This window comes from Orcinus orca, chromosome 8 (genome assembly GCF_937001465.1).
Source record: "Orcinus orca chromosome 8, mOrcOrc1.1, whole genome shotgun sequence".
Lineage (NCBI taxonomy): Eukaryota > Metazoa > Chordata > Mammalia > Artiodactyla > Delphinidae > Orcinus > Orcinus orca.
The window spans coordinates 9,597,206-9,611,405 of NC_064566.1; the positions used below are offsets into that span (position 1 = coordinate 9,597,206).

A 14,200-nucleotide genomic window follows, 5' to 3' on the forward strand; every position below is an offset into this window, starting at 1 on the left:
CCTCAAGACAAAGAAAATTCCTGCTGGCAGGATGGCATTAGGTGATTGGTCAGGATGCTACAAGGTTACTACATGGCGATTATTTTGCCTAATATGGAATGGGGGAGGGGGGCTGTCTGGTTTAGATTAGGAGCGCGCATGGCAACAGTTGCTATGGGGGCTAGGTTAATTCCTGAGTTTTTGTCCTGTGTCCTCGATGTAGGGTGTCCTTGAAGTAGGGCTCCGCACTTCCCAGGGAGGAAGAATGGCATGGAAGCCTTACTGGTTGCACGGGACAGAACGCAAATTGGCTCAGAAAAAAGGAGGAGTTTGTTGTCTCGCTAAACTCAAGGAGGGACTTCCCTGGTGGCGCAGTGGTTAAGAATCCGCCTGCCAATGCAGGGGACACGGGTTCGAGCCTTGGTCCGGGAGGATCCCATATGTGGCGGAGCAACTAAGCCCGTGCAGCACAACTACCGAGCCTGCACGCTACAGCCCACGAGCCACAACTATCGAGCCCACTTGCCCCAACTACTGAAGCCTGCGTGCCTAGAGCCCATGCTCCACAACAGGAGAAGACACCACAGTAAGACCGCGCACCGCAACAAAGAGTAGCGCCCACTCGCCACAACTAGAGAAAGCCTGCTCACAGCTACGAAGACCCGACGCAGCCAAAAATATAAATAAATAAATAAATAAATGTATTTTTAAAAAATCAATAAGTTCAAGGAAAGGTGGGACAATCTGAACACAGGAAGGTGGGGATGGAGGGGCTCAGGAACCAGCAGATGCAGGAACTTGAAGGCTGCCAGGTCTCTCCCTCCTCTGTTCCTCCTTGATGTCACCTCTTTCTCTCTCCTTGCAAACGAGGGTCTGGTGGAGAGACAGCTGAAAACTACTGAGTCTTAGGTCTTAACGGCTGGCTGCGTTGGAAGGTAGGCCTACTAATCTCTCGAGGTATAAACTCAGACACAGAAGGAAGAACTCTGACTGGCACGCCCTTCTTGGATCAAGTACCCATGCCTGGATGAGTCAACTATGGCCTGGAGATTAATCTCAAAGAGTCCACATGTTGGAGTGGGGAAAGTGTCAAGGTATGAGCGCAGGTTGGAGAAGAATTTCCAGACATAAAGCAGAACGTAAAGAAGATAGAATTTATTAGAGGAAAGGGTCGCTGCCAGAACAGTGGCCCGAATTCCTAGTAGTCTGGGAGAGTCGAGCCCGCACATGTGTTATTGATCAGTTTTTATAGCCAGAAAACAAAGGAATGGTCCAAGGTGAAAATTTCATTTACTGATTGATCGAGGCACACCTACCTTCCTTCTGTACAGTGGGAGTAGGACAGGGCATATGCCTTTCCTTATTTGGGACAGGTCCCATTGCCCAGGTGGGCATCACCCAGGTGGGCTCAGGGATTTCAAAACCATCTCAACATGGTGGGGAGGGCGATTAAGAGTCCAGTAACTTTTTCAGGCAGGGTCATCCTTTGTCCTCGAAGCACCATTGTCCTGGGAGCACCACACTCCCCCTTCTCTTTATGTGTAGGGCCAATTCCTTGGCCTTATTGAATACCCTACTCATATCTACCTAACTGCCTAATTCCCTCTCAGGCATTCAGGAAGCCCTTTTGGGAGGAGAAGGGGCAATGAACTCTCTCTGGCCGCTTCCTGCTGAGTGAGGGCATCGTGGGGCCCTGGGATCCCTTGCCTGCTCTCTGTCAGGGTGCATCTAGGGAGGAGTGTGGGCCCCACGGAAAGAGATGTTGGCTTGTTCAAGGGTTGTACGAGTGTTGACTGTCCAGTATTCTTTTTTTCTTTTTAATAAATTTATTTATTTATTTTTGGCTGCATTGAGTCTTCATTGCTGTGTGCGAGCTTCTCATTGTGGTGGCTTCTCTTGTCGCAGAGCACGGGCTCTAGGCACGCGGGCTTCAGTAGTTGTGGCACATGGGCCCAGTAGTTGTGGCTCGCGGGCTGTAGAGCGCAGGCTCAGTAGTTGTGGTGCACAGGCTTAGTTGCTCCACGGCATGTGGGATCTTCCCGGACCAGGGATTAAACACGAGTCCCCTGCATTGGCAGGCAGATTCTTAACCACTGGGCCACCAGGAAAGCCCTGTCTGGTATTCTTGTTGTATCACCATTTGGAGGTTTATTTGTTGTATTCTGGAAGAGACAAACTTAACAAGAAGGTTAAAAATACATGGCCCAAAGATTGGGCTGGACCTTGCCCGGATGGTTGACCAAAAAACAGCAATCCTCCTTTAATGTTGCACAAGTCCCTCCCTGATAAGCCTTTAGGAGGTCCAGAGCTCTTTTATTTTGTAAAACTACTCCTGCAGAGAAATTATTTGTCTTGTAGCATGTTAATTTGAGCTGCGATGTTGGCAGTCTGTTGTGTAAGTTCAAGAGAGAGCTGTAGGGATGAAAATAGGGTTTAAGAGTCCGGCTAAGCCTGTTCCCATCCCTGTTAGGAGGATCGAGGAAGAGCGAGTGGGACCAGAGGAGGAGTTTGGGGCTGAATAAGTAGCCGCTGTGTCACTTCGAAAGGTTATAGCAGCCCCTGCCCCATCCAGGGTTACCTGGGGCTCCTCCGGTCTTCTGGGGAACATAGGGGCCTGTAGACTGAGACTTGGGCACCTTCAGTCATCCGCATCCAGGAGCCCCAGATCTTGAGCGTAATCCCGTTCTCACTCCTGGTAGTCAACTACCACCAACAGGGGCCATTGGCCTTGACCTCAGCCAGGGGGCTGGGACCCGAGATACCCCAGGTGTTGGGTGGTTGTGGTGTTGGCCTACCAGCTTGAGGGCGGCAGGGACAACTCCTCTTCCAGTAGCCCTTTTGATGACAGTAAGGGCACGGGGTGTCGGGTGGTGGGGTGCGGCCGTTCTTCACTGTGCGCCCCTGCTGACCGCACGGGTCGCAGGTCAGCTGTGGTTTCTGCGACGGGAGATGGGCTGCCTTGAGTCCGTGCTGTGGGAGGGACTGAGTAATGACAAGAGCCGTATATTGAGCAGGTCGTGTCAATTTTTCCTCCTCTCTTTCTCGTCTATTGCTAGAAGCCTCCTCCCTATTCGTGAAGACCTTAAAGCCCTGTCAATGGGACGGAAAATGGGGTCTGTGGCCCTTGCTCTAGTTTCCGTAATTTCTGTCTTATGCTTGGCGAAGCCTGGCTTATAAAGTGAACCGCAATACAGCCTGAACTTCAGGAGTCTCAGGGTCTAGGCTGGTGTATTTCCTCATAGCCTCTGCCAATCGGGCCTGAAAAAGGGCTGCCTTCTCCAAGGGTTCCTGGGTAACTTCTCCGAGTTTCTCATAATTGTGCTGTTTGATGACTGGCCTTTTCATACCTTCAGTAGATATGTAGTCATGAAGTTTCTCCTAGTGAGCCCTCCTGCTGGCCCATTTTCATTTGCCTGGTATCTCCATCCTGGGCCTGCCCGTGGAACTGTCTCTTCCCCGGCTCGGTTCTCATTAGGATCTCGGGCGTGTGCCTCACCTGCCCAGGCCTGAGCCAAGGCCCCGATCCCAGCCTTGTCTTCGTGATGCAGCAGGTAGTTAGGACACAGGAATATCTGGCCAGGTTAAGTCAAAGGCTATAGTTAGGGCCTGGAATTCCCTGATGAAGGTGGAGGGGTCCTGGCTAAGGGGCCCAGTTCCCCTTGAATATGAGAGATCAGACATGGGGAAGGGGACATGAACCCTGATAGTACCTCGGTCTCCATTAGCGACCTCTCGTAGGGGAACCATGTTGGGACTCGATTCGTTGGGCTGCTCATGACCGAGTGTGGGGAGGGGAGGGAAGGTCTGCTTGCAGGTAGAGAGGCGGGGGTTGGGGAGCAGCAGGTTGGGGAAGAGGCTGGTGAGATGGGGGACAAGAAGGCTCATCCAAGGGCTTCCCTGGTGGCGCAGTGGTTGGGAGTCCGCCTGCCGATGCAGGGGACACGGGTTCGTGCCCCAGTCTGGGAGGATCCCACATGCTGCTGAGCCTGCGCGTCCGGAGCCTGTGCTCCGCAACGGGAGAGGCCGCAACAGTGAGAGGCCTGCGTACCGCAAAAAAAAAAAATTTGGTTACTGATTGGTCGAGGCACATATACCTTCCTTCGTAAGGGTGGGAGTGGGACAGGCCTTATGCCTTTCCTTATTTGGGACAGGCCCCTTTGCCCAGGTGGGCGTTGCCCAGGTGGGCTCAGGGATTTTGTAAGCAGAGCAACATTATGGGGAGGCCGATTAAGAGTCCAGTAGGGGGTGTAATGGTGAAAGTTCTTCAGACAGGGTTGTCCTTGTCCTTGAAGCACCATTGTCCTCGGATCACCACGGAAAGGAGCCACTTTCAGAGGAGGAGAATGTTGCTACCAGAAGAAGAGAGCATGCTAGGCAGAAAACCAGAATCTGAAGGCAGAAACAATATGGGCTTTGGAGTCAAGACCAGCTTGGGTATGTGTCCTGGTGCTGCAACTGCTGTAGCTGGACTCTGACAGGTTACTCTGTCTTTCGAAGCCTCAGTTTTTTTGCATCAATGATAACCTACCCCATGGGGTTGTTTTAAGCATTGGCAATAACATGCTCAGCATATATATCAGGGACTTGGGCCCTGACGGTTATTGTTCACTGTTTGCTTAGGTCCAGCACTTTGGACATTTCTGCCACACCAACCTACTTGTGCAGCAAGCCTCAGAATATTAGGTTTGGAAGATGTCATTTAGTCATTCCACGTACTGGTCCACAAACTGGTTCCAGATAGCATAGAGTTTTCAGCAGTTAGTTGAAAAACTAGAAAAATAAAGAAAAATGTAGAGTGTTTCATAAAACTAAGGGTATTCAATTTAAGTGACTGCCTTTTAAAAAATTCTGTCCTAATTTTCTGTACTAAAATGTTTTTCAATAATGAAATGGTAACAGTAGATGGTGGAGTTTTGAAAATATGTTTATTTCACGAAATGAAAAGTGGACAACTCTACACTCATTTCCATATTTAATTTACTTCTTCATGAAAAATTCAAAAGCTCGAGAACCGCTGATCTTGCCCAACTCTTTATTTTCAAGCAGAAAATAAATCAAGCCCTGGAGCGTTCACATAACTTGCTCACATCCCAGATTTAGAAAGTGGGTACTTTCAGACACCACCTCGCATTTTGACTCAGCGTGGGATTACCTCTGACAGTTGGTTTTTGATTTTTAAGGTCTCTTTCATTAATTTTTTTAATACACTTATTCTTTTTTTTTTTAACAAAAACACCTTTATTTTTGTCTTCAAAGAACAAACTGTTCTTCTTTTTCCAGCATAATCATGATTAATACATTTATTCTTTACGGTAGTTTGTGGTTCACGGCAAAATTGAGTAGGAAGGTCAGAGAGTTCCCATATACCCGCTATATGTCCACACACACACAGCTTCCCCCATTATCAACATCCCCTACCAGCGGTACATTTGTTACAACTGATTACCAATATTGACACATCATTACCCAAAGTCCATTGTTTACATCAGGGTTTACTCTTTGTGTTATACATTCTATGGGCTTTGACACATGTATCTACCATAACAGTATCGTACAAGATAGTTTCACTGCCCTAAATATCCTCTATGCTCTACCTATTCACCCCTCCCTCCCCTCTATCCCCTGGTCTTTTACTGTCTCCATAATTTTGCCTTTTCCAGAATGTCATATAATTGGAATCATACAGTATACTGTGCACTGAATATCTGTGTCTCCCTCAAGTTCGTCTGTTGAGATCTAATCCCCAATGTTATATGTGTGGAGATGAGGCCTTTGGAGGTGATTAGGTCATGAGGGTGGAGCCCTCATAAATGGGAAGAGTGTCCTATACAAGAAGTCCTTGACCCTTCCACCATGCGGAGTTAAAGCAAAAAGACAGCCATCTAGGAAGTGAACCCTCTCGCCAGACACCCAATCTGCCAGCACCTTGATCTTGGACTTCCTAGCCTCCAGAGCTGTAAGAAATAAATTTCTGTTGTTTACAAGCTACCCAGTCTATGAGATTTCTGTTATAGTAGCCCAGATAGACTAAGATACGTCTGCCACCTCACATAGTTCTTTTTGTGTGTATATATGGTGAGAACTTTTAAGATCTACTCCCTTAGCAGTTTTCAAACATACAGTACAGTATGGCTAACTGTAGTCACCATGCTGCTGTATGTTAGATCCCCAGAACTTATTCATCTTATAACTGGAAATGTGTGCCCTCTGAACACCATCACTCTTTCTTCTCCATCTCTCTGGCTACCACAATTCTACTCTCTGTTACTGAGTTTGGTTTTCTTAGATTCCACATATAATTGAGATCATACAGTATTGGTCTTCCTCTGACTGACTTATTTCATGTAGCGTAATGCCCTCAAATTCCATCCATATCCCAAATGGCAGGATTTCCTTCTTTCTTATGGACAAATAATATTACATCGTGTATATATACCATAAGACACAAAACCATAAAACTATAAGATAACCTGGGAGAACATTTAGATGATCTTGAGTTTGGCAATGGCTTTTTATGTACCACACCAAAACCATGACCCATGAAAGAGATAACTGATAAGCTGGACTTCATTAAAATTAAAAACTTATGCTCCGTGAAAGACACTGTCAAGAGAATGAGAACACAAGCCACAGACTGGGAGAAAATATTTGCAAAAGACATAGCTGATACAGGACTGTTATCTAAAATACAGAGAACTCTCAAAACTCAAAAAATAAGAAAACAAATGGGAGAAAATAATTGCAAACCATATATCTGATAAGGAACTCATACAACTTAATAGCAAAAATATATAAGGAACTCATACAACTCAATAGCAAAAAAATCAAATAATTCAACTTAAAAATGGACAAAGTATCTTGTGAGGTAATAGAAAATCTCTATTGGTCTCTGTCCCCAGTTCCTGAAACCCTTGTAATTTTCTGGGTGATACGAGTGTCTTTTGTTCTAATGAGGTGACTCTGGGTGGGCTACTGGATGAGGGCTGGTCACCAGAAAGATCAAACCATAATCAGGGGCTTGGAGTTTTCAGCCCATTCCCCCATCCTCCAGAGAGGAGAGAGGAGCTGGAAATGGAGTTAATGATTGATCTTGCCTACGTGAGGAAGCCTCCATTAAGTACCCTAAAAGTATGGGGTTTGGAGAGCTTCCAGGTTGGTGACCACATGGAGGTGTGGCGAGAGTGGCGCACGTGGACGGGGCATGGGGGCTCGGCGCCACTTCCCGCATACCTTGCCCCCTACACATCTCTTCCATCTGGATGTTCATCTGTATCCTTTATCACATCCTTTTATAATAAACTGGTAAACAGTAAGTAAACTGTTTTCCTAAGTTCTGTGAGCCACTCTAGCAAATTAATTGAAACCAAGGAAGGCATTGTGGGAATCTCTGATTTATAGCCAGTGGGTCAGAAGTGCAGGTCACCACCTGAACTTAATACTGGCATCTGAATTGGTGGTGTGTGGGACAGTCTGGTGGGACTGAGCCCTTACCTTGTAGGATCTGATGCTATCTCCAGGTACACAGTGTCAGAATTAAGCTAAATTGCTGGTGTCACAGAATTGCTTGGTGTGGGGAAACCCCCTTCACATTTGGTGAGCAGAGTGTCAGAAGTGAAGTGTTCTGTGTAAAAGAAAAGGACACACATAGGAAGAAAGGACTACTGGGGGGGTTTAAAATACAGACTGGAATAAACATTTTTTCCAGAGAACGTATACAAAGGTATACAAATGGCCAACAGATACATGATTTGACTTTTTTGCTATTGAGTTGTATGAGTTCCTTATATATTTTTGCTATTAAGTTGTGTGAGTTCCTTATCAGATATATGGTTTGCAATTATTTTCTCCCATTTGTTTTCTTATTTTTTGAGTTTTGAGAGTTCTCTGTATTTTAGATAACAGTCCTGTATCAGCTATGTCGTTTGCAAACATCTTCTCCCAGTCTGTGGCTTGTGTTCTCATTCTCTTGACAGTGTCTTTCACGGAGCATAAGTTTTTAGTTTTAATGAAGTCCAGCTTATCAGTTGTCTCTTTCATGGGTCATGGTTTTGGTGTGGTACATAAAAAGCCATTGCCAAACTCAAGATCATCTAAATATTCTCCCAGGTTACCTTATAGTTTTATGGTTTTGTGTTTTACATTTAAGTCTATAATCCATTTTGAGTTAATTTTTCGTGAGGGGTCTAAGGTCTGTGTCTAGATCATTTTTTTGTACGTGGATGTCAAGTTGTACCAACACCATGTGTTGAAAAAATTCTCTTTTCTCCACTGTATTGCCTTTGCTCCTCTGTCAAAGTTCAGTTGACTGTATTTGTGTAGGTCTATTTCTAGACTCTCTATTCTGTCCCATTGATCTATCTGTCTGTTCTTTGCCACTTCCACACTGTTATGATTACTGTAGCTTTACAGTAAGTCTGAAATTGTGTTATTATTTTTTGTTATTAGGAAAACAAGAGATGTTTATTATGAAAATCAGAAAATATAGATAAGTATTTTAAAATATTAAAATAATGCTTATCCTCTCTACTCAGAAACAATCAACTTTACTAGCAGTGTGTACAAGATCCGTGTGTGTGTGTGTGTAAACATATGTATAATTAAATAGAATAGCCCCTGGTCCCATGGAGCTCCCAGTGTGGAGAGGACACAGCAAATACATAACACTCACAAGATAGTGAGTTAAGTGCAAAGGAGTCAAGGGCTAAGTATTAAGGAGAGATACAGGTTCTAGAGTGACAGAGAGCCCAGAAGTTTGCATGGAATTAGCCAGGTGAAAAGGGACTGAGGATGGCAGAAATGTTTCTGGAAGTGAGAAGAGACTCCTGTAGGCACAGAAATCAGAGAGAAGTTGGCAGCTCCTGAGGAGCTGAAAGAAGTTCAGTAGGTCTGGAACACAGAGACAGACAAGAGGTGGGGAAGTGGAAGGGAGAATTTCCGGCAAGAAGAGTGAGATTTAAGGTCCGGGGTTGGGTGGGGTGGGGTGGAGGCAGCAGGCATAGCTCAAAAGGGCCTTGCAAGTCATGTTAAGGAGTTAGACTTTATGTCAAGGTCATTGAGAAGCCAGGAGATTGATTGGCTGCAGATACTGTTTGTCTTTCTCTGTCTGACTTACTTCACTTAGTATGATGATCTCAAGTGGCATCCATGTGGCTGCAAATGGCATTATTTCATTCTTTTTTATGGCTGAGTAGTATTCCACTGTATATAGTACCACATCTTCTTTATCCATTCATCTGTTGATGGACATTTAGGTTGTTTCCATGTCTTGGCTATTGTGAATAGTGATGCAATGAACATTTGGGTGCATGTATTTTTTTGGATTAGAGTTTTGTCTGGATATATGCCCAGGAGTGGGATTGCTGGATCATATGGTAATTCTATTTTTAGTTTTCTGAGGAACATCCATACTGTTGTGGGGTTTTTTTTAATTTTTGAATTTTATTTTATTTATTTTTTATATAGCAGGTTATACAGCACGCCCACCTGCCACCGCTTTCCCCGCCTTGGTGTCCACACATTTGTTCTCTACATCTGTGTCTCAATTTCTGCCCTGCAAACCGGTTCATCTGTACTCCATACTGTTTTCTATAGTGGCTGTACCAACTTACATTCCCACCAACAGCGTAGGAGGGCTCCCTTTTCTCCACACCGTCTCCAGCATTTGTTATTTGTAGAGTTTTTAATGATGGCCATCTGACAGGTGTGAGGTGATACCTCACTGTAGTTTTTTTTCTAATAGTTTTCTTTAAATTAATTAATTTATTTGGCCAAGTCGGGTCTTAGTTGCGGCATGCAGGATTTTTAGTTGCAGCATGTGGTATCTAGCTCCCTGACCAGTGATTGAACCTGGCCTCCCTGCATTGGGAGCATGGAGTCTTAGCCACTGGACTACCGGGGAAGTCCCTCATTGTAGTTTTGATTTGCATTTCTCTGTTAGTGATGTTGAACCTCTTTCCATGTATATGTCTTCTTTGGAGAACTGTCTGTTTAGGTCTTCTGCCCACTTTTTAATTGGGTTGTTTGTTTTTTTGTTATTGAGTTGTATGAGCTGTTTGTATATTCTGGAAATTAAACCCTTGTCTGTCACATCATCTGCAAATATTTTCTCCCATTCCATACGTTATCTTTTCATTTTGTTTATGGTTTCCTTTGCTGTACAAAAGCTTGTAAATTTGATCAGGTCCTATTTGTTTATTCTGCTTTTATTTCTATTATTGCCTTGGGAGACTGACCTAAGAAAACATTGATACAATTTATGTCAGATAATGTTTTGCTAATGTTCTCTTCTAGGTGTGTTATGGTGTCATGTCTTCTATTTAAATCTTTAAGCCATTTTGAGTTTATTTTTGTGTATGGTGTGAGATATTTTCTTTTTTTCTTCATTATTCTTGCTAGAGATTTATCAATTTTTTTCAAAAAACTAATTTTTTATTGTATTTACTTTCTTTAATTGTATTTTATATTTCATTGATTTCATACCTTTTCTAAAACAAGCATTTAAAGCTATAAATTTCCCTTTAAGCACTGCTAGTAGTATCCCATAAATTTTGATATGTTTTCATCATCATTCATTTAAAAATATTTTCTTTTTTAAAAAAAATAGATTTATTTCATTAATTTATTTATTTATTGGCTGTGTTGGGTCTTCGTTGCTGTGCGCGCCAGCTTTCTCTAGTTGCAGCGAGCGGGGGCTACTCTTTGTTGCGGTGCACGGGCTTCTGATTGTGGTAGCTTCTCTTGCTGTGGAGCACAGGCTCTAGGCACACAGCCTTCAGTAGTTGTGGCACGTGGGCTTCAGTAGTTGTGGCTTGTGGGCTCTAGAATGCAGGCTCGGTAGTTGTGGCCCATGGGCTTAGTTGCTCTGAGGCACGTGGGATCTTTCCGGACCAGGGCTCGAGCCCGTGTCCCCTGCATTGGCAGGCAGATTCTTAACCACTGTGCCACCAGGGAAGCCCCTAAAAATATTTTCTAATTCCTTGCAATTTCTTTGAGCCTGTGGATTACCTGGTAATATGATAATTTCCCAATATTTGGAGATCTTCTGAACAGTCCTTTGTAATCAACTCCTAATTTAACACAGTTGTCAGAGAATATACTCTGTATCATTTTATTTTATATTTAGTGATATATATTTACTTTATGGCCTAACATATAGTCTATCTTGAAGAATGTTCAATGTACTCTTGAAAAGAATGTGTCTTCAGTAGTTGGATGCAGTGTTTGATACATGTCAGTAGGTGAAACTGGTTGATGGTATTGTTCAAAATTCTATATTGATTTCTTTGGTCTGTTTTATAAATTACTAAAAGGAGGTGTTAAAACCTCCAACTATGATTATGGATTTATCTATTTCTCTTTTTATTTGGTCAATTTTTGCTTCACATATTTCAATTATTAGATTCATACAAATTTTGGATTTTTATGTCTTCTTAATGATTTCCTTATTATGAAATTCTCTCTGATAATACTCTCTCAAAGTCTATTTTATCTCATATTAATTAATTTAGCCATCCCAGCTTTCTTATGATTACTCTTTTTTAATTTAATTTTTTAAATACAGCAGGTTCTTATTATCTATTTTATACATATTAGTGTACATATGTCAATCCCAATCTCCCAGTTCATCCCACCCCCACCCTGCTTTCCCCCCTTGGTGTCCATACATTTGTTCTCTACAACTGTGTCTCTATTTCTGCTTTGCAAACCGGTTAATCTGTACCATTTTTCTAGGTTCCACATATATGTGTTAATATACGATATTTGTTTTTCTCTTTCTGACTTACTTCACTCTGTATAACAGTCTCTCGATCCACCCACATCTCTGCAAGTGACCCAATTTCCTTCCTTTTTGTGGCTGAGTAATATTCCATTGTGTATATGTACCACATCTTCTTTATCCATTCATCTGTTGATGGGCATTTAGGTTCCTTCTGTGACCTGGCTATTGTAAATAGTGCTGCAATGAATATTGGGGTGCATGTGTCTTTTTGAATTATGGTTTTCTCTGGGTATATGCCCAGTAGTGGCATTGCTGGGTCATATGGTAATTCTATTTTTAATTTTTTAAGGAACCTCCATACTGTTCTCCATAGTGGCTGTATCAATTTACATTCCCACCAACAGTGCAAGAGTGTTCCCTTTTCTCCACACCCTCTCCAGCATTTGTTGTTTGTAGATTTTCTGATGATGGCCATTCTGACCGGTGTGAGGTAATACCTCATTGTAGTTTTGATTTGCCTTTCTCTAATAATTAGTGATGTTGAGCACTTTTCAGGTGCCTCTTGGCCATCTGTATGTCTTCTTTGGAGAAATGCATATTTAGGTCTTCTGACCATTTTTTGACTGGGTTGTTTGTTTTTAAAATATTGAGCTGCATGAGCTGTTTATATATTTTGGAGATTAATCCTTTGTCTGTTAATTCATTTGCGAATATTTTCTCCCATTCTGAGGGTTGTCTTTTTGTCTTGTTCATAGTTTCCTTAGCTGTGCAAAAGCTTTGAAGTTTCATTAGGTCCCATTTGTTTATTTTTGTTTTTATTTCCATTACTCTAGGAGGTGGGTCAAAAAAGATCTTGCTGTGATTTATGTCAGAGTGTTCTTCCTATGTTTTCCTCTAAGAGTTTTATGGTGTCCGTCCTTACATTTAGGTCCTTAATCAATTTTGAGTTTATTTTTGTGTATGGTGTTAGGGAGTGTTCTAACTTCGTTCTTTTACATGTAGCTGTCCAGTTTTCCAGGCACCACTTATTGAAGAGACTGTCTTTTTCCATTGTATATCCTTGCCTCCTTTGTCATAGATTAGTTTGACCATAGGTGCAACTTTCTATTCTGTTCCACTGATCTGTATTTCTGTTTTTCTGCCAGTACCATACTGTCTTGATTACTGTAGCTTTGTAGTATAGTCTGAAGTCAGGGAGTCTGATTCCTCTAGCTCTGTTTTCTTCCTTCAAGATTGCTTTGGCTATTTGGGGTCTTTTGTGTCTCCATACACATTTTAAGATTTTTTTGTTCTAGTTCTGTAAAAAATGCCATTGGTAATTTGATAGGGATTGCATTGAATCTGTAGATTGCTTTGGGTAGTATAGTCATTTTCACAATATTGATTCTTCCGATCCAAGAACATGGTATGTCTCTCCATCTGTTGGTATCATCTTTAATTTCTTTCAACAGTGTCTTATAGTTTTCTACATACAGGTCTTTTGTCTCCCTATGTAGGTTTAGTCCTAGGTATTTTATTCTTTTTGTTGCAATGGTAAATGGGAGTGTTTCCTTAATTTCGCATTCAGATTTTTCATCATTAGTGTATAGGAATGCAAGAGATTTCTGTGCATTAATTTTGTATTCTGCAATTTCACCACATTCACTGATTGGCTCTAGTAGTTTTCTGGTGGCATCTTTAGGATTTTCTATGTATAGTATCATGTCATATGCAAAGAGTGACAGTTTTACTTCCTCTTTTCCAATTTGTATTCCTTTTATTTCTTTTTCTTCTCTGATTGCCATGGCTAGGACTTCCAAAACTATGTTGAATAATAGTGGTGAGAGTGGACATCCTTGTCTTGTTCCTGATCTTAGAGGAAATGCTTTCAGTTTTTCACCATTGAGAATGATGTTTGCTGTGGGTTTGTCGTATATGGCCTTTATGATGTTGAGGGAGGTTCCCTGTAAGCCCACTTTCTGGAGAGTTTTTATCATAAATGGGTGTTGAATTTTGTCAAAAGCTTTTTCTGCATCTATTGAGAGGATCATATGGCTTTTCTTCTTCAATTTGTTAACATGGTGTATCACATTGATTGATTTGCATATATTGAAGAATCCTTGCATCCCTGGGATAAATCCCACTTGATCATGGTGTATGATCCTTCTAATGTGTTGTTGGATTCTGTTTGCTAGTTTTTGGTAAGGATTGTTTTTCATCCATATTCATCAGTGATATTGGTCTGTAATTTTCTTTTCTTGTAGTATCTTTGTCTGTTTTTGGTATCAGGGTGATGGTGGCCTCGTAGAATGAGTTTGGGAGTGTTCCTTCCTCTGCAATTTTTTGGAAGAGTTTGAGACAGATGGGTGTTAGCTCTTCTCTAAATGTTTGATGATATTCACCTGTGAGGCTATCTGGTCCTGGACTTTTGTTTGTTGGGAGATTTTTAATCACAGTTTCAATGTCATTACTTGTGATTGGTCTGTTCATATTTTCTATTTCTTCCTGGTTCAGTCTTCGAAA

At 42.3% G+C, this 14,200-nt stretch overlaps 1 protein-coding gene across 1 annotated transcript in view; it reads right to left on the minus strand.

Moving 5' to 3' along the window:
• FADS2 (fatty acid desaturase 2) overlaps window positions 1-14,200 on the minus strand; it is a 65,206-nt gene that overhangs the window by 36,267 nt on the left and 14,739 nt on the right. The window lies entirely within an intron of this gene.